Source organism: Vulpes lagopus, chromosome 7, assembly GCF_018345385.1.
Source record: "Vulpes lagopus strain Blue_001 chromosome 7, ASM1834538v1, whole genome shotgun sequence".
In the NCBI taxonomy this organism is placed as follows: domain Eukaryota; kingdom Metazoa; phylum Chordata; class Mammalia; order Carnivora; family Canidae; genus Vulpes; species Vulpes lagopus.
The window spans coordinates 8,007,427-8,013,426 of record NC_054830.1 but is presented as its reverse complement, the minus strand read 5'-3'; positions in this window follow the sequence as shown (position 1 = coordinate 8,013,426).

Here is a 6,000-nt window from a genome sequence, read left to right as displayed (position 1 = left end):
ATTAAGATGGTAAATTTTATGTTACGTGTATCTGTGTATTTTGCCATGATTAACACTAAAAAAAGAAAGAAAGGAAAAGAAAAAATCAAATAGAAAGGAAAGAGGGAAGGGAGGGAGGGGAAATAGATAAATAAGAGGGAAAAAAAAAATCCCCTAACATTGTGAAAATCTCCTCCAAGCTACGCGTGCGACCTTGGCTCCCTCAGCTTCTTGCGTCAGTCTCAGTGAACCTTGGCCTCGGGATGTAAGTCAAGGGTGGCATGGCCACCACCCCAACCTCTTTCAGGTCGCCCACTCCCTGGCTGCCAGGAACCCATGGGACCGTGGGAGTCCGGGGCGAAAAGCCCATGGAAATCCCTACGGAGGCTGCACAGACCCTGTCTCCTCTTCCCATTCTGCGTGTTAGGGTGCTCAGCACCCCTGATGCCCTGCCTGGGATCCAGGCTCTGTCCTCCTTGGCCAAACTGACCGTAACTGGGGGTCCTGGGTCACGGCAGGTGTGCGGGCAGTGAAGAGACATCCACCTGTCTACAAGAGCAGTGGAATACTGCTACCTGCCTGCCACTACAGTGCAATGTTTTTCTTTCTTACTTTCTTTTTTTTTTAAGTTTTATGTAAGTAATCTCTACACCCAACGTGTGGCTTAAACTCCCAACCCTGAGGTAAAGACTTGCACATTCTTCTACTCAGCTGGCCAGGTGTTGGTAATTCTATTTTTAATTGTTCGAAAAACCTCAGTATTATTTTCTCCAGCAGCTGCACCATTTAACATCCATTTTATTTTTATTTTCTCTTCTTTTAATTTATTTTTATTTTTTAAATATTTTATTTATTTATTCATGAGGGACACACAGAGAGAGAGGCAGAGACATAGGCAGAGGGAGAAACAGGCTCCCTATGGGGAGCCTGATGCAGGACTCCATCTCAGGACCCTGGGATCATGACCTGAGCCCAAGGCAGACATTCAACCACTGAGTCACCCAGGTGTCCCTTATTTTTATTTTTTAAATATTTTATTTATTTATCTGAGAAAGAGAGACAGCATGAGCAGGAGAGGTGGGGAGCAAAGGGAGGGGGACAAGCCGACTCTGCCCTGAGTGGAGAGCTGGTTGGAACTTAATGCCGTGACTCCAAGATCATGACCTGAGCCCAAATCAAAAGTTGGTTGCTTAACTAACTGAGACACCCAGGCACCCCTCATTCATTTAATTTTATTTTTTAATTTTTAAAACAAGATTTTATTTATTTGAGAGAGAGACAGCAGAGGGAGGAGCAGAGGGAGAGGGATAAGCAGACACTTCGGTGAGTGCTGAGCCCAATGGGGGCTCAATCTTATGACCCCGAACACATGACCTGAGTTGAACCCAGGAGTCAGAGGCTTAACTGACGAAGCCACCCAGGTGCCCCTTGTTTTATTTTTTATTTACAGAATCCCAATCCTATTTCAGGTTATCATGTGCCTAATTAAAAGTATGTTCCCAGACTCCCTTGCTGTTGCTGCTAGCCCTAAGACCCAATTCTCATTGATGAAGCAGATGGAAATTTCCGCCCCCATAAAAAAATAACAATCCTTGAAAGGAGAAATCCTTTGACTGTGGGCCATTGGCCGTCGGGCCTTCTTGTTCTCCTGTCTGGATCTTACAGTGGTGCCTAGAAGTGCAGCTGCTGTCTCACCTGCATGAAGGTGAAAGCCACATACTGAGAAATGGTTGAGAAGAAAGCCCAACAGAGGTCAGCTCAAGTATCATCTCTTTATTTTTTTAAGATTTATTTAATCTCTACAACCAACGTGGGCCTCAAACCCATGACACTGATATCAAGAGTCACGTGCTGTACTGACTGAGCCAGCCAGGTGCCCCAAGTATCACCTCTTTAAGAGTCTTTAAAATCTGTATATAACAGGGCTCCTGGGTGGCTCAGCAGGTTAAGCGTTGGTGTTTAGCTCAGATCATGATCCTGGGGTCCTGGGATTCAGCCCCGTGTCAGGTTTTCTGCTCAGCAGGGAGCCTGCTTCTCCCTCTCCCTCTGCCCGCTGCCCCACTTGCTTGTGTGCTCTCTCTCTTTCTCATTGTCAAATAATAAATAAAATCTTAGGGGAAATCCCTGGGTGGCTCAGTGGTTTAGCACCTATCTTTGGCCCAGGGTGTGATCCTAAGTCCCGGGATCGAGTCCCCATCAGGCTCCCTGCATGGAGCTTGTTTCTCCCTCTGCCTGTCTTTGCCTCTCTCTCTCTGTGTCTTTCATGAATAAATAAATAAAATTTAAAAAATCTTAAAAAAAAAAGATAAAAAATAAATAAAAAGGTCTTAAAAATATAAACTGTTGGGGATCCCTGGGTGGCTCAATGGTTTAGTGCCTTCGGCCCAGGGCATGATCCTGGAGTCCTGGGATTGAGTCCCATGTAGAGCTCCCTGCATGGAGCCTGCATCTCCCTCTGCCTGTGTCTCTGCCTCTCTCTCTCTCTGTCTTTCATGAATAAATAAATAAAAATCTTTAAAAAACATATATATAAACTGTCTAGTTCATTAGACGAATATCAGCAAAATCACTCAGGCCTCCTTCAACAAAGAGATGAAGAAACAGAGGCACAGAGAAGGAAATGGGTTTGCCCAAGGTCACACAGCAAGTTGGTGGTAGAGCTAATCTCCCTTTTCTCAAGCTGAGATCCCCACCCCACACTTTATTTTGTCTATTCTGCATCTGAATCTCGTTCCCATATTTGTAGATCTCTCTGTCTCCCACCTCCAGTTTTTGAAATTCTGAAGGCTACCTAGCAGCTTTCCTGGCATCCCTTGCACAAGAACATGAATGTGTGACCTGGAATCGGTCAACCATATTCTCAGATCCAGGACTTTGACTCCAGAGCTAGGCTAGGAATCCAGTACCTGTAGCCCTTTTGATTCAGGAACCACCCAGGCTGGTTTATGTCATTTGTAAACAAGAATCCCACTTGATCAAATGTCTATGAGAATAAAGCTGAAATCACAAATGTGTGGGGCTAGAAAAACACTGATGTTACCTCCTCAAATTCTCATCCTCATCATCTCCTGCTTAAGACTATTCCTCTGAGGGGCAGCCCAGGTGGCTCAGTGGCTTAGCGACGCCTTCAGCCCAGGGCCTGATCCTGGAGACCCAGGATCCAGTCCCACGACGGGCTCCCTGATGGAGCCTGCTTCTCCCTCTTCCTGTGTCTCTGCCTCTCTCTGTGTGTGTCTCCCATGAATAAATAAATAAAATCTTAAAAAAAAAAAAAAGAGACTATTCCCCTGAGATCAAGAGTCAGACGCTTAACCCACTGAGCTGCAAGGGTATACATATTTTTAAGTAATCTTGTCAAACTGCTTTTTAGGAAGTCACAATCAGGTGTAGTAGGTGTTTGACAGTCTGCCTTTCCACCACCTTGCAAACACTGCATGTGTCATTTAAAACATCTTTGCCAATTTGCTAAGCCTAAGAATAAAATAATAATAATAATAATGAAGTGTTTCATTACTGTTTTCATTTGCTTTATTTGGCGGTTCATAGGATTAAACCCCTTTATTTTCATGTACATGCTTGAATTTCTTCTTTCCAGTTGCTCTGTGGGGCTTCTAAAGATAAAAAACAAAAACTTCTGTTAGTTTCTCGAAGTGTTTTTCAGTAAACAAGCTAGGATTTCTTCCTTTTTTTCCTAAACTGGCTCCACGCCCAATGTGGGACTTGAACTCACAACCCTGAGATTGAGAGTCACAGGCTCTATCTAGCAGCTGAGCCAGCCAGGTCCCGCAAGCTAGCATTTCTTTTTCTTTTTTTTTTTTTTTTTCAATTTTTACTTATTCTTATTTATCACATCCCCTCCTGTTTGTCACTCATCAACAAGTCTTCATGGGTGTCATAGGAATGTGCTTTGGAATCAAAGCTTTTTTAGGATTCTCTTAAGGAGGGCCTACCTGCTTCCTTCCCTAGAATGTCAAGGAAGGCAAGAAGGGGCAGGAAAGAAACATTTGAGATGAGGCTCAGAGGAAGGAGATTTGGCAGACGAACCATTATGCGAAGAGGGAGGTACATGGGCAAACGCCTGAGCATGTGGTAGAAAACTTGTGTGGTTTAGGTTTAGAGTGATTACGGCTGGAAAGTCGCCAGGCTCAGATGATCTGAGCCTCACATGCACTGAGACGTTGAAGGTTTAGATGCCTCTGGCCCTGCGGAAAGGACAGCCTGGCAGGGAGTGGGGGTGGAAGCTGGGGAATCAGGGAGGAGCTGATCACACCAGGGACGGTGGCTGCGGGTGGACGAGGTGGGAGGCACAGCGGAGGGAGAACTGGTGGATTGAAGAGTCACTTAGAAGAACGGGCCGAGGGATCCCTGGGTGGCACAGTGGTTTAGTGTCTGCCTTTGGCTCAGGGTGTGATCCCGGGGTCCTGGGATCGAGTCCCACGTCAGGCTTCCTGCATGGAGCCTGCTTCTCCCTCTGCCTGTGTCTCTGCCTCTCTCTCTCTGTCTCTCATGAATAAATAAATTAAAAAAAAAAAAAAAAAGAAGAAGAAGAAGAATGGGCCGGACTGAGACTGGATGGTGGAGCCTCAGGGTAAGTGATGACAGCTGAGTTGGACTGTTGGGGGCCACTCAGGCCACCTGTGAAGGGGGACACACGAGAAGTCCAGTGTGGGAGGAACGTGAGGATTTGGGCCTCATAAATATCAATGCTTCAGAAGAAATGAATGGCCTCACTGCAGTAGAGATCTTTGAGACCATGACATCAATTGGAAACCTTCTGCTGAATGAAACATTGGTGAGGAATTTAAGAAATGGTTCTTAAAATGGACAGGTGTCCAGGGCCTCACGAGCTTGGAGGAGCTCCCAACTCCAACCTCTTATTCCCTGCCCCTGGGGGATAACAGCTGTTCCGAGTGTCGTGTGTTAGGAGCGTACCCTGAGAGACCTTTCTCTAAACATTGATATGGCAGTGACCTGGTCCAGAGGCAATAGTCAGATCTTGTGTGTGTCCAAAATAGTACCTCACTGGGCACTTCATTGTGTAGCTTGCTTTTCTATCTTTAGCAATGCTCGAAAGATCTTTCCATGTGACTTATACTCATGTCATTTGAAAAATTGGGGGATGTTCCAGTTACTGTAGCTGCATAGGAAGTCACCTCACGGCTTAGTGGCTTAAAACACAATCATTTTTGTTCTCGCTTATGGTTTTATTTTTATTTTTTTAATATTTATTTATTTATTTATTTATTTATTCATTCATTCATTCATGATAGACACAGAGAGAGAGAGAGAGAGAGGCAGAGACATAGGAGGAGGGAGAAGCCGGCTCCATGCCAGGAGCCCGACGCGGGACTCGATCCCGCGACTCCAGGATCGTGCCCTGGGCCAAAGGCAGGCACTAAACCACTGAGCCACCCAGGGATCCCCTCTCTTATGGTTTTAATGTGCCAGGAGTGTGGGAAGGGCTCAGCTGGGTGCGTGCACATGGCTAGGGACTAGAGCCTTAGAAGCTGGGGGTTGGCTGGTGAGCTCTTTCTTCTCATGTGGGCTTAGTGGTCTCTCAGCATGGGCTTGTGTTGGCTTCCTCACAACACTGCAGCCTCCGGGCAGCTGGTACCTTTGAGTGAGTCTTCCAGCAAGCACAGGGAAAGCTGTGGTGCCTTGTATGATCCATCCTCACCAGTCAACAGGGTCACCTTCCCTGCACTCCACTGGGTATCAACAGGTCCCAAGCCAAAGTTCAGGGAAGGTGTATTAGACTCCATAGCCAATGGAATCTAATAGGGGAGCTGCAAGGTTCTAGAAATGAATGTGGGATGGGAGATAATGTTGTGGCCATCTGTCACATATAAGGGTCTATACTTTATTATTTTTATTCTTTTTAATCTTTAAAAAATATTTTGAGAGAGAGAGAGGGAGATGGCATGGATGAGATAGAGAACATGAGGTGGGGGGGCCCACAGAGAGAGAGAACCAGGCTCCCCACTGAGCAGTGAATCTGACAATGTGGGCCTCAATCCCAGG